At 32.2% G+C, this 15,787-nt stretch overlaps 1 long non-coding RNA gene across 4 annotated transcripts in view; it reads right to left on the bottom strand.

The window, feature by feature from the left end:
* LOC141456563 (uncharacterized) overlaps nucleotides 1–15,787 on the bottom strand; it is a 65,811-nt gene that overhangs the window by 44,302 nt on the left and 5,722 nt on the right. The window contains exon 2 of one of the 4 annotated variants that reach the window (XR_012459869.1): nucleotides 2,339–2,505. The exons of the other annotated variants lie outside the window; for them this stretch is intronic. This is a non-coding gene — a long non-coding RNA (uncharacterized lncRNA). The remainder of the gene's footprint in view (nucleotides 1–2,338; nucleotides 2,506–15,787) is intronic. 4 annotated transcript variants of the gene reach the window in all.

Raw genomic sequence — 15,787 nt, 5'->3', positions numbered from 1 at the left:
GTAGGGTCTCAATGTCCCTTATCTTTTTTTCTAGAAGATGGAAGGGAGCTACATTGATTGATGTAAATGACATTTGTCAAACTGATGTTTCTATTGTTCATTCCCTCACAATAGTCCAAAAAAAATCATAAAAATACGACACATTAATTTTTATGATTATTTTTTAAAAATTTTCTCATTGGTTAAAAGGAAGTATTAAATTAAATTTACACCGTAAGTGTGTCTTTTTAGGCCCACTGAATACGAAAAAGTGGGGTGAAAAAATATTAAGATAGCGGATAGATAAGTCTAGAATATACAATGTGCGTCAGACTGGTTTTTCAAAATATTTTTAATGAGTAAAATTTGCGGCTAGTCAGGTTGACAGAATTAATAGAATGAGAGATGCTTTCCTGATTTCTTCTTGAAATATTCCTTTTTTAAATATTTACCGCTGCTAGCAGAGATCTGTTTTACTTCAGAGATCAAGAAAAAATGATTTCCCTTGTGCCAAAGAGATACAACAATTTTTGAAATTCGATTTCAGAAGTTCTATTTTTCTGTAAGCTCCGAATTTTTAAATTTTGGACACTTCCTTTCTTGAAACATTGGTAAGAATTATGTTTGTATCTAGGAAATGAAGAAATTATCAATGCTGATTATACAATTAACTTTAATGCCTCAAAAATAACTATTTGATCGTCAGTTTTACCTAAAGAAAATCGTTACAAAAATAGAATGTCCGAAGAATAGAATTTTTCCATAAAAACGGAGCAATCTCAGTTATGTATTGTACAAATATCAAAATTTAGAGTATTGTTTGATATTGATAATTTATTGTTTCACCATTTTATGTGGGTGTTTATTATTATTTTTTACCCCTCTCTATTTTATAACAGTTATTGTTAAAAAACAAAAAGGTTTTTATTGAGATAATATGGGATATTTATCATATTCAACCCATTTATTAAAAGTTTACTGATCAAAGTAGATAATACTTGAAATGGTTTGTGACCATGTTGCTACGTGTTCTTTAATGAGTTTACTTACGTCGATGTTAGGAGTTCCGGGCACGAGTCCCACCATCGTTATGACCAGCCTCACTGATACTGTTAAGTAGTGCATTATTATTTAATTTTTTGGATGTTTCAAGTAAAAATTTCTAGACCATTCATTAAAATAATGCCGTAAATAGCGCTTTAAAAACTTTTAATAGAAGATTCAATTACAAACATTTAATTCAAAAAATGAATTAAAAGGCACGCTTTTGATTTATATGGTTAGCTATTATTATAAACAATTTTGTTTTTTAAGTGCAAACAAGTTTTACTTCCTCTATGCAGTCAGCAATGGTTGTTTTTGTATAATAATAATGAATTATTTGTTAATTTAATAACAAGTAAATAAATTTAGCCATTAATAATTATGTTATTAATCGGTACGAGACTTTTTAGTGACAAATTACAGATTTTAGTGGACTTTAATTGAAGATTTTTATGAAAAGCATTGTTTGTAATCCCAGAAATCGAATTTGAGTTTCCGCAACTTACGTTTTATTATCTAAAATAATACAGACAGGAAATAAATCTAAAGTCAATAATGTATTTCCGTTTAGTTTTCTAAAAGCAAAACAATTACCTTTTAGAAAAAGGAAATGATTTTTAATAAATCATTTGAAAGCCTTCATTAATCTACTTATTTTAAATTAAAGGAAGTATTAAAGGAATAGTCTTACGCTTGCGCTGTCAGAAAGAGAGATTGGTGAAGGAGAAACAGGAAATCTAAAAAAGTAAATCAAATTATAGCAAAAAAGCTATAATTTGATTTAAACCAAAATCCGTGAATCAGATGTGCGACTTCATTGAAGCCAATTTCAAGTTTTCAGCTATTTCATCGAAATTCTGCAATGATTTTCTTAGAACTTATTAACTTACCTTTATTTAATCTATTTTTTTTTTGTATTTGAAGAAAAAATTCGGGTGTAGAACCAAATTGTATGTAAACATATACATGTGACACCACCATTACTTACGCAGCTACAATTTTAAATTTAAGTTTTGTCACATTTTCAGCGGCAACTATAAATTTGTTTGACTTTGTTCCTCTGACTTTATTATTCATTACCATGTATGGATGCCAGCTAATCCAATTTTGTTTCTAATTCCTAATTTTAAATTAAAAGTTATATATGTATGTATAATTCTTACTGAAATTAAACATTTTGTAAAAAAAAGTACATGATGATTTAGTCCCCTCATCCTTTGAACCGAATTCAAATATTTCGGAGGTAATTTGATCCTTCTTGGTGTAAAAGTTTATGAGATGGCTTTTTTCGTCACTATTTGTGTAATCAACTTACTATTGAGCTTTTATAGTCGTGGAAATTTCTGGTAAGCCAGTGATCTCTATTTGGAGACGAGGATGGCCGTGTAGACGTCACAAGAGGATGAAAGAAGAGATGAGGTATGCCAGCAGTAAATTCCGAGTAAAGGAGAGAAGACCGTGGTATTCTCTCTTCCAAAACACCTGCGAGAATAAGAAAATAGCTGAACCATGGTTTATCTAGGAATAAACACCCAGGCAGATAAGAAAATTAGATAGCGCAATCCAACAGAATAGAAGATGAGCAAAAATCCAATTCTTACTACATCTTCAAAGATCTGTCATTTTATTTGAAAGACTATTTCCGTGAAAATATTACCAATATTTTCTCTTTCGGTGAGTTAAGATTCAAGAACGATTTCACCTCCTCGGTTCTGAAGAAAACTTGTATTGTGAAAGTGAATGAATAATGAGTATAACTTTAAGAAAAAAGACATATTATTGAGCTAGAGATTCTTATTACAAGACTAAAATTGCATTGATAGAAGATCAAAGGGAGAGTCAATCCAGTTACCAAGTTCAGAGTTTTTCACTCTCATCTAATCTTACCTCTTGAAAATCCAAAATTGAATGGTCTTGCTGGAAGCTTAGAGAACTGGGAAAAATTTGACAACAGGAAAATTAGTTTTTTATGTGTATCGTTAAACGATCAAGGTAAATAATTAATAATTATAATTATTTACAGATTATCTGTTAAATGGAATTATTGTTGTTTCAAATATTATTTACCATAATTATTCTTTATTAAAAGTAGATTTACTATTGGCTTGTAACATGGTTAGTTGTGTTTGCCGAGAGAAAACTGCTGACCGCATATTACAGTGTAGACTTTCTCACGATGAATCTAGCCGGTCTTCTGCCTCCCCACGGCCCTCTTAGATAATAAATATACAGCTTAGTTCTTAGAAAATATTACTCATTCATTTAATATTTAATTATTTTATTGCGTCTTTAAGTTGATTAATTTATTAAACGGATGCAAAAAGTAAAAAGGTTTTTATCTTTAATTTAAATAGACGATTACATTGAAATTTTGCATTTATTAACTTTGAAATCAGTCAATCAATCAATATTGCTCACAAATTTCAAGTTAATTACTATTCTTAGTTAATGATTCTCAAAATTTCAAATCAAAGAGTGGCTACATTAGTTTATGGCCTATTCAGCTCGTCTAAGAACAGTTCGGGCACCTGAGAAGACAGAAAGCTTGGATCAATAATACCTCCATGGACAACCGCAATGATGAATCTGCTATCTAATTAATCCTAGTGTTTTAAAGAAGGCTATATGATTTCTAATTACGTCATTTTTCTTAAAATTCAAGATTAGTAGCTTGAATAAATTTAAAAGCAATTTTATTATTTGATGGTAATAATAATTTAATATTTTGAATGAAATGGAAATAAAAGGATTGAACGAACCTTAAGGGGAGAAGAGGGAGCACGAGCTACAGACAACAGGTGAATAATGCTGACTCCAGTAAAATATTGCGTTGGGGTGCTTTTACACACGGATCGCTAGGTGAAACGAACCTTCTTTTTTGTTAACATTCTGAAATTAAATTCTTTTTAATTTGTTGTTTCATTTCGATATTTATTTATGTTCATTTTTCGATAGTAACATTTATTCTGATATTTACGTTTATCTGAAGTACAACTGGCTGTAATGAAAAGATCCTAAGCTAAATCTGTGAAAGACAGCCGCCTTTCAGTTGGCTGAAAACATTGCAGCATTTGAAATATGATTTTCCCCGTTGTTAATTTCTCCTAGCGAGCTACTGAGTATAAGAAGAAATGATTAAGAAATTCAAGAACTCTGGCAGAGCTCCGAGAGATCAATAGAGTTTCGATCAATATTCATTCGGAGTAGGGTGACCTTTTTTTGAGGTTCGAAAGAAGTTTTATTAAGCGTCAAAACGCTCCTTGAACAACACTTTCATCCTATTTATGTTTTCTGCCAGATCTAGGACTTCTGATGATAATCTTTGTCACCTGTAGCGTTGCACAATCCTTCTTTTCAAAGAAAAGAAAACAATTTAACCTAGAAGTAAAGGTGAAGTCATATTTTTTGTATTCATCTTTAATATAAATAGTTCTTTGAGGGGTGATTTTTAAAGCATATCTCACTCTAATTTCCCTAATAAAACAATAAGTTTATCAAAATATTTTTTGAACTATACTGCGGAAGTGATAAAGAAAAATGAATTTAACAGGAGTTGAATCCTGGTTATGGGATCCGAATCTAAACATTGTATTTTTATAAACAGATCTAGCGTTCATTTTTGCAGACAACGTGAAATCTTTAGAAATTGTTAAATTAAAATATTCTCGTCAATATTAAGTTCTGCTCACTTCAATTTTTATAACGTATTAGTGCTTCGAGGCCTTAGCCTCCAGATCTCTCCATCTATTCCTAGTCGATGTTTTCTATTGACAAAGGTCTTTCAAATCGTCTGGCACATCCTTTTCACTTCAGAACTGTTCTACAACTTCTCTACTCATCCGCACTTTGTGGTATTTTTTGCATCTTCAGAGCTTCAAATAATCTTACAAATACTTTTGTTTACTATCTGTACCATCCGCTTTGGATAGTAAGTATGCTTCCGAAAACCATATAGATTGATCGCATTGTCGTTATGTAGTCTCTCATGTTTTTTCTATTCGGAACATCTACTTCTAAATGGTGGCTGCAACGCCCAGTGATATCTAGCACCAACTGTAATTCCCCAAGTTCTGACTCTCACGGCTACAGATTAGATATCAGTGAATAAAAATGCCTTCATCCAATTCTGTGTCTTTTAATAACGCACTGTCAAAAGTCAAGCAAGCTTCGCGAGAGGTGGTCTGCATGTAGATTAGCAATCATCACCTCAGAAATTGGTCTGTAAAACCAATTTGCTCTATTTTGCCTTTCTTTGCTCATATGAGGCTAACAGAAATGAAAAGTAGTTCATTTTGGAAACATTTTCAACACAGCAGTTAGGGTTTACTAGAGTAAATCGTTGAGACTATTTTTGGAAAACATTTCCTGCCACGTAGGGTAGAAAAGCCATTAACCGCTTGTGTTGGCAATCTGGGACCAGTAATCAAATTTGAATTCCTAAGATACTTTGTAAGTGCCAATAAACATTCTAAAGAACTAGTTACTGTCCTTTTTGATCTTTAACAACCATCGCATCTAGATGAAATAAAAGAAACAATTAATTCACGAAAAAGGAAATGATACTTTTAAATACGTTGTAAATATCCGCTAGACTAATCTATTTATTGCAACTTCCGCAACAGTGTAATGTGAAAACAATATGATTCATACAACTGACTGAAGGAGTTTTATATTTGCCGGAAATGGCTCGCTTTATTACACTATTATATGGTAATAAAATTAAATCAAGTTTTGAAACCCTTAGATATTAAACGTTAAAGAAAAAAGTAGCTTTCAATTGAATGGATCGTTAATTTCTAAAAATGGTTATTATAGTTGTAATACCTAATAAAGTTTGATTTAAATTCTGTTTTATAAATGAAATATAATTGCTGAATGAAAGATAAAGATTGTTTATTTTCCGTCTTTATGATTAATTTACAAATTATTTATTTTTATTCTCTAGGTGTTTGTAGTAGGGTCAGGTTTCATTGATGATTTTTTTTTTTCTTAACTTTCAGCAAGTTACAGAAATATTGGATAAGCAGAAATGGTGTCCGGTAATAAAGTACAGGAAAAGAAAGCTACAATTCATTTTAAGTCTCAGCAAATAAAAATAAAATAACATATAATTTTGGCTTGCTAAGGAAGCCAGCCAGGTAATTAGACATTCATATTTAAGTCTTAACACTTGATTCAGGTTGCGGTAAATAATTGATTTCTCAGACCAGAAAATGTTCATATCAGCTATTATCTTGCTACACATGACTTGTACGGTCCTTTTTTTACGCAAGCTGCGACGGTCATAGCCAGAAACGGAGTACGATCCGATATCAGAAACACATTTCATTAGACTTATACTTATCGGCGACACAATTTAATGTGATGGCTTAACTCGTATATTTCACAGATGTAATGGCAATTAATGCGTACATGGGGCTTCTTTGTTTGGCTAGAACCCTGGATGCTAATTGCCTTGATGTAGAGGAATTCCAAGGGAGTTTATAGGCCATTATTAGGGAGGTGACCGGCCATAAAGTCCCAATTATTAGATAAGTAAAGAATGATGGCCTGCATTACCTGCTGGAGGAAAAAATTTGCCCTAATTTTTCTATTTCAACAATTTACTTACTGTTTCTTAAAATTACGGAAAAGTTGGCGAAAAATTTATTGTATTCCCGCTAGACCGATTCTCTTCAAATTTGAAATTTTGTTTAAATTGGTTATATTTGTTATTATTATTACCATTTAGGGCGTTTCCGAGTCAATCACAAAAAAAACAAACACGAAAATCATTCCAATAATGTACCATTTCCAGTTAGAAAGATTTAGCATTTCTTTCTTAGAGTTTCCCGAAATTGCCCTGCACATTGTAAGACACAACGACAATGACAGAAATGACGCTGTATTATGTTAGAAAGGAAATTACGTTTGGTGCCAATGAGAATTGGACCTAAGACCAATATTGGCCATTTTTTTAAAGTTTGGACTACTGTGACATTTTTTTAACCATGATTCGTTAACAATGAATTGGGTTAACACTCTAGTTAGGAATGCCCAACTTATATTTAGAAGTTAAACGACATCTCTGACATTGCAATATCTAACTAGTAAAGAAAGGTGAAGTAAGTCCTATTTTTTTTAGGCAAGCCTTACCTCCAAGGAGAGGGATAGCAAACATACTTTACAGTAAATTTCTTTTATTTCCAAGGCCTAGATCGGGAATCGAACCCAGGACAACAGTACCTATTAGCTTTGCGCACCTCGTTTCTAACCTCTCGGCTACCGTGGCGCCCAATATCTAACTAATAAACAAGATTAAATTTGGAAGAGTATCTTACAAACATATTACGATCAGCCAATTAGGAACAATATGTTGGTAATAACGAAAAGTTAAAGAAAGATGCAGAAATAGTGCTATTTGGTCCCAGTACTTTAATCCATTTTTTAAAAAAGGTTACATTTTAATATTTGCCAGGAAAATATTTCTACTTTTTTAAAGATTGTGCAATTTGTGAAATGAAAAATACTGGATGCTAAATAAAATGATGTAAGCTTATTTTATTGGCTGTTAGTTAGTTAATTAAATAGTACATAATGAGGTATGTTATTTGTATGTGTTTGAGTTAAAAGTTTATGTTAGTATTTAGTGTGAGTGTTGTTATTGAGGAAGATGGTGTGCTGGTCCGTATGTTAGCAGTATTACTGCGAGCTGGAAGTCCACATGCAGCAGTAAGTGGTATAGAGGAGCACACAGCTCCAGCAGTAGAGCAGTATCCAGGCAAAGGGAACCAGCCGCCAGCCGAGAGATCTCTGCTTGTACGAGGGTAGAGGTGGAGGCGGTTGGTGAAGACTTGCTGATGTCAGCTAGCCACGGCTTCGATTTTCTACCACTACTTGGCAATCTACTGCCACACAACACACTACCACTAGGCTGGCTCTCTTCACTTCGCTCGCCGCCTCCAACCAACAAAACCAGCAGCATAGTACGCTACCACCCCCGGCCACGCTCTTCTTTCTGCCCTATACCTCACTAACACACATTATATCACCACCCATATACATACAGCCATCAAATCACCAATTCCCCAACACTCCTCTAACCAGTAATCGTTTATAGGTTATATTTTTAGTCAAATATTACGATCAAAATTCGCCCGGAGGCAGGTTTGTCGGATGAAACAATTAAAATATTCTGTTAGCCTTGACCTGATGAAACTTACCTTTATCTCTATTTGCGTACATAATTCTCCAATAATTATTTATTGTACCCTAATGAACAGCTTTTTAGTTGGTTCTGTTATATTAAATGTGAACGTTCAAACGACTTAATAATTATCTCTAACAATGTAATCGTCCTACCCTTAATTTTTAACCCTTTTCAGAACTGCCCAGGGAAGATATTTTCAATAAATGTTACAGATCTTAGTAAATTATAACAATGTTAAAGAATCGTTTGTGCCACTTTTAGCCAAATCTAAACCAATTTTACTCAGTTGCCCGTATAAGGAAAAAATTTAACCAAAAAACGAAAAACAGTCAAATTTGTGTTATCTTTCCTCTAAAATTCCCATTCTAAAATATCATTAATTAAATTGAACTAAGAGAAAGACATTTCAAGGTTATCAAAAACATTTGTTTATATCTCTCACTCTATTACTGATTGTGTTCATGCAGTTTTTTCGATTCTAAGTTTGTACTGAAAATGTCGCTTTTGAAGCCTCTTGAGTCTGGCAAAGTGTTGGCTAAAACTTGCCCGTTCGGAGTCTTCTGCTCTGTTCTCCGTTCAGTGATCTCTTACAATACACTACTCTACTGGAGCTGCAGATTACCTGAACTGCTGATTGATTTACTGAATCGATTTTCCGCCACTAACGGTTTTCTTAAATAATACGGTTGAATCCGTTAGTTCTGCATAATTTAGTTTTTTATTGATAAGTCACAGCATATAATGGTTTTTGTGTTTCCAACAGGTTTTGAGATTATCATCCATTACCATAGTGAAGAGAATTAGTCTTTCACTAAGTTTCTGGCATATTTTCTTTAAACTCTGCACACATCTACCTATATTGTTGGAAATCTTTTACCAGAAAATACTGCTTATTGGCAACAGTCATTTTTTGGACGAGAAGTGGGGATAACTTTTCTTTTAATGTGACATTAATGCGATTCATTATAATAGTAAGAAGGAGTCACGGTAGCCGAACGGTTAGATTCGAGGCCTGCCAAACTAAAATGTATTTTGATTACTGGGTTCGATCCCTGATGTAGGATTTGTGTTTCATTTAATGGTAAATATTAAAGAATGTTCGGTAGTAGCCACCTTCCACGACACCTAATTTGGTAGTTGGACATAAAACACGCCTGAAAAAATAGGAATTACTTTTACTAATAAAAATTCAATACGTTAGTAACATTCCGAATTTAAGAAAACAGCTGAGAATCATGCTACTGGATGATTTTGTGGTTTTTAACCATTTTTCCACCCAAATTAAATGTTTAAAGGTAATTAAATTTAAATCCGGACAGAGAAAGCTATGAAGTACTCACTCCGGATTTTACCAATTAATGAGGATCAATTAATTTGTCATAAAATTGATAAAAACTCCTCATGGAAATTTATTATCACTTTAATATAGTTCTCTTATTACTATTTTATTTTTCTTGAAAGGAAACTGATAATTCTAATCATTATCACAACCCATATGATATTTTTTTTGGTTGATTTAGATAAAATAAAAAGCTGAATTTACAATATTCATTGACGTCTTGATGTTCGGCCAATATCGCTTCCTTAATTTCGCTGCCTGAAACCTTCCTGTCTATTCCTTTAACGTCTGGTATCTGTTGTGATAAACTTAATAAAAACGAACGATCTATTTGCTAATTTTTGGTTGTTGGATTAAATTTTTTGTTAAGTATACTTTAAAAAGTAAATTTTGGCAAAAAAAAAATTCAAATTCTCTCAGCTGAAAGTGCAGAACTATGCCACTAAATTACAAATATTCTTTTTATTTGTAAGCCATCTTAAAAGGCTCCAAGAAGTCACTTGATTTTTTAACCTATCAGCAATCAGTTCCAAAATGGGGCGCTGAGAAGGAAACAAAAACAAAAAAGTTTAATCATAGGAGGTCTGAACTCGGAATGTTTTAAAAAACTAGGACTTTAAATGAGTGTGAGGAAGTACAAATTTTGGGCAAATAAATATGTCCTACGAGTTCTTTAGACCCTCTCCTAGTACTTTGTACTCTATTTCCCAAAGAAAACCTATGATCTGGTACAATTATAAAGTGCTTCCTATTCGAATATCTGAGGCCAATTAACCTCAACAGAATGCTGGCAATCCATCAGGGGATCTCACCTTTCGCTACTTCAGAACTGCAAGAACCAAAAAACATCCTAGCCCCAACTACATCAGAAGACTTCCAAGTATCCGAAGCCTAAAGAGAAAAACCTGTCATTATTCGACAGCATTCGCTGACACTATTTTCAGACGACAATTCTTTGCCTGTATGTTTGACCAGGGCAAAATCGTCTTCGTTTCACCTTCTTTACTGAGCACTTCTTGAAGAGGAACACATTGAAGAAGTGGATGGTTACATCTTTCTTTGAGAGGATGTCGGCAATATTTATACCACTCTGTAGCCAGTGCATGAACATTTTACTCCATTTTAAATGAATTATTAATTATTGAATATTAGTTGATTACTTACATTATAATTAGTCCTTTAATGAAGACATTTAGGAAACATGAAAAATGTTCAATATGTAAGATTTAGCTGAATGAGAAGATATAAAATCTACCTCTTTAAAACTAGATAAAGAAAACATTGATATTTTATTGCGATCGTTAAATTATTGTATAATATTTCTTATGAATGAAACTTTATAATGAATAAAATAAAGGAGATGATACAAAATAAGATTATAACTAATCAAGTCAGCATTATTAATGCTGTCTGTATTTTTTCATTACATAAGATAATTCTTGATTTAATTATATCCTGTTATTAATATAAATTTATGAGCAATTTTTAAAAGAAATATCTGACTTTTTTTTTTTTTGTTGCTGTTAAGAAACAATTCAATTTCAACACGAATGATTAGATTGGTAATGCTAAAATTATTCCACCGATTTTGGACGATTTTTGCGATATCTTGGTTCTATAGAATGAGATTATGCCAAAGCGGTTTCGAATAGCGTAAAGTTTGGTCGTTTCATTTTAGCTTTTTGTCTATTTTTCACACACCCACACACGCAAACTCTCAGAGAATCTCACAGACATAATTTTGGAATACATTTCGACCATAATTTGAGGACTCCAAAATATGTATTCCTTAAAAAAAAACTGAATCCAGAAAATTTGTCATGATAGCAGTCCTACTTCTTATGCAAGAATAAGAGGCTGTAACATAGAATAAGCGAATTACTGCCAGTGTGATTGTATTCTACGATTGAATAGATAAATCAAACTATAATTCAGAAACTACCAATTGCATGAAATCCAACTTACTAATCAAATTAGTTTTAAACATTTTTTAGAATCTGCATTCAGATCCTATTGATTGAAAAACTATGAAATGGAATGCTTGTTTTATCTAGACGTGCTCCTGTATATACAAATGGGTTTAAAAACAAATCCTTTGTTTACAAACAACAGTTTCTAGCGACTGCCCAAATAGGCTAGATAGAATTCTGTTCATCTTTTCTATTTTGTTAAATTCTAGATATTTGTCAAGCAAGATGTGCCTTAAATATAAGGACTAGGTCTACTGCTATATCCCGTAAAAATGTTTGGAAAAATCCAAATCCATGAAAATATTGATGGGAACGTCGCATTGCAACATAGCTTTAGGACGATCTTACCAGTGAATGCGCTGAGAGGTTGATACACTTTTTTTTGAGTAAAATACGTAAAATTTAGTATAAAATGCGATCACAACTCACAAAATCTAATACCACTTATAACTAGTTAAGGTTGAGGATGATTCTAGCTGTTATTAACATCTTTTTTTGTTTTACAACCTTTCTGTCAATTATGATTGCGAAACTAAATTGTATATAATCAACCAAAGACCCTTATATTTTAAAAATAATAATAACAACAAGAGATACGCTATTCTAAGAATTTTCCAACGATATCATTTGGAATAAAAAATCACTAGAGCAACAGATTATCGCGCATTGTAAAACTGCGAGACAGTGTTGACTTTACAAGCACGGATTTGCAGATATGTTTTATATTTGTAAAGAAATAAGATCTTTGTCAGTGGGATTTTCTTAGAAATTTGATGTAGTATTACTGGTCACGTTACATGACACACTCTGGTCCGTAATGTCTCTAACTATATTTGGAACTTTGTTAACTTTATTTTCTTAATGTTTATTTTTGAGCGTGGTTTGACAAAAACTATTTTTTTTTTTCACAAAAAGATCCAGCAATAATTTGGTCTCTAACCAGAAAGGGACAACCAGAACTACTTAATATCATTGGGAAACATTAAAATCATAATGCACTCTAGACTCGGTTGGTGTTGGATGTTACCGTGAACTTTCTAGCATGTTCTACTGCAGAAGCTACTGTACAGATAGGACTTCTTGTTCACAATACAATCAAGTAGATATGCCTAGAACTGAGAGAAATTGCATCCCACACAAGTTCCCATTTTGAAGCGAATGCTAATTTATTTTTGCCTATTTTAGAAGAGAATTGGTAGAAAACTTTTTACAGTTAATAAAAATAAGTAATTGGTAAGAAATTGATGAAATTTTAATCTACGCCGACTTTCAAGTTACTGATTCAGGGTTATAGTCTGAAAATAAAAATAATAACTTTGGACTAGAATACACTTTGATTAATCTATTCATATCTCTTGTTAAATGGAGCATCGCCATAATTTTGGCAAATTTAATTGTGTACGTGCTTTGTGACCAATTAAAGCAACTAGAATAACCTTAGCTTTCTTTGAGTTTTCACTTTCGAAAGAGATTATGTTCAATTTGATATTTTCCTTTTAATGAAGCTGTACATGCGTAAGCATAGTATTTTTCACCAATAGAATTACGTAAAGTACTTTGGAAGCATTTAAATTGTGGTACATGAATTTAGGGTTTAGGACAGTACCCGAAATTTCTTTAAAAAAAAACAGAACAAATTGTGTATTTATTTTTTACACCTAAAAAATCAATAAAGGAATGAAGATGTAGCAAGTTCTGAAGCTGAACTCCTCCAAGATTCTCATGTTTTTTGTCATTTTTCTGATTAAACTTTAGTAATATTTTATAAACCAGAGAATAGTAGCACTTTTTAATTTTAATTTTTCACATTGAACCTTAAAAAGTCATAAAGTTTGTAAGCTTACGACGCTATTTAGAAATCAAGAACTGAAATTAAAGTTGCAAGCAGCTTTTTTGTACCAAACGGAGTTTTATTTACAGGTTGCCTTAAGAATGAAAAACGAAAATTACTACAAAACTTTATTGTTGTAAAATATTAATTTTCTAATAGCATTCTTGTTAAAAGCACCATTTGATGACATTGGCAATTGTTCGGAAACACTAATTGTATTTTATTATTTGTCGTATTAATTATTATTAATTGGCTAAATTTATTCGGCAAAACTGCCAATCTCAGCTCTCAATGGCGCAGGCATTCTACGAATAAATATAAATAAAATTATTATTCTCTTTACATAAATTCTGAATTGAAGTCCAATGTGACTTCAATTACATTGTACTTAGTGATCAAGCTTTGACAAGGGTCTCTTTTACTTCCAAGACTTCTGACCCATAATCTTCATGCTTTACTCAGCTGTCTGAACCTAAACTTAGCAAAACCACTTTGAAAGTGTAAGATGAATTCCAGTTGCCTTAGAATTTGAACTAGTTTATAATCAATGATACTATCAGAAAATTTTGAACAGAAGGTTGCTGATTTCAAACGAATTGGAAAAATAAAGTTCTCAAAACGCCTAAGATCTCATACTGTCAAGCAGCGATTGAAACGCATGATACAAATAGGGTATCTTCCTCCTATCCCTCACAGTCTGCACAATGTCTTTAGGAGATTCACCTGAACAGGTGCTTCCTGAACTTACCGTACCGGGTATGCAGATTAATCTAAATCCTTCCTAGTTTAACGTTCTTGTGGATTTTGGTTTGCGTTTGAGACATACGCACGATAATCTTGGTGATTCCCAGGGCAATTTATAAAGGGTAAAACATGAAAAAGTGAAGTGCATGCATTGAAATTGTAATTTTCATTATTTCTATATTTCCATTTCTTTTTGTTTGGTCAGTTTCATAGAAACGGTCCTTTTTCCTTGCGTCATGATATCAAGGAGAAGCATGAACTTCTAAATCTAAACATCTCCTTTGCAATTCGATCCTTGTCAGTTGAACAAATCGAATTAAAATTGCATTTGTTGCTACTTTTTTTAAGTACACATTTTAAAATTAACTACACGTTGTTTAATAACATTTTTAATTCATGTATTAAACTGGATTTTGTAGTTTAAGCATGTTTATGAACATGAAAAATCCAAAATTGGATTCAGAATATTTCTTAGTAACTCCTGAGCTACAAATGGAGCTACTTTCAAAGATGGTTTATGTTACGCGGACCTTTCTTAACATGGAATCTCCATAAATATATGTTTGTACTAATAACAATGGCCGATCTACCATCTTTGTGCTCTCTTTAAATAAAAGAGTTACAGTATCAGCTATTGTTAATTGTTGTCAATTCTTTTTTGTTGTTCCTTTTATTATTTTAATTGTTGTAAGAGAAGAAATAGTAATTAGAGCAATGTCCTGAATGGCCCCCGTGACAATGTACCGTACAACGCCATCAATATCCACTGCAAAGTACTGCTGAATAATCATAATTAATTTTTCTTTCTTTCTTTTTTCTTTTATTTATAAGATCTGGAGGGGTTTTTGATGGTATGGAATTTTTGCGCCTTAAAATGTCTAATATTTTGTAACTGCTTGCTACATATCAAATAAACGTTGTTGCTGTCTAACAAATAATAATTAATTCTATTTAAATGTTTGAACATTTAAACTACGGTTATACCAAAATACTAATCGTTCAATAAAAAACAACAGTAAGGTTTCTTCTAGTCACGGCGAAACTAAAGAGATCATGCAAGAAGAAAATAATAAGAAAATACCGTTTAAGTTTTTGGACCAACTGCATAAAAGTCCAGAGTAGCAATTGTGGGTTTTTTTTTCTTTTTTTTGCAATAACTAAGCAAACACAGTTATTTCTTAAGACTTAATTGATTTGCAAGGAAGCTTATCGATTGTCAGTTTACAGGACTCAATGCAAGAATTATCACCTTAAATGCTATTAAGTATGCCTTAAAATTATCTGCTAAGATGTTACACATCTACGCGTTTCTTCGTTTGTAAAGGTTTGAAATTTCAATCAAGAAGTCCATTCCTTTCCCAAAAAACTTCTTGCTCAACTTAGAAGTTTGGATTGGATTAATACTGTGCCAAAAGACTGTTTTTGTGATTTTACTAAAAGAAGCTTCTTTCATATTTGAATACCGCGAAAAGATTGGATATTGCGGCCATTTATTTAAACATTTTAAACATATTTTGTAATATTGACTTTTGAAGGAATTGCTTTCACCTCTGTTCAAAATGCCTCCTTGAAAAGACCAAACTGTTCAACTATCTTCCTAAGATCCTATGTTAATGGCTAAAAACCTACGTTACTGCGATTTCTTCTTGGGTCTATTGGAGTACTTACAGTTGCAGCGTAGAAAAAGTGTT

This window comes from Rhodnius prolixus, unplaced genomic scaffold (genome assembly GCF_049639745.1).
Source record: "Rhodnius prolixus isolate KJV_2025 unplaced genomic scaffold, Rpr scaffold_4, whole genome shotgun sequence".
Classification (NCBI taxonomy): domain Eukaryota; kingdom Metazoa; phylum Arthropoda; class Insecta; order Hemiptera; family Reduviidae; genus Rhodnius; species Rhodnius prolixus.
This window is presented reverse-complemented; position numbering and strand designations above follow the sequence as displayed.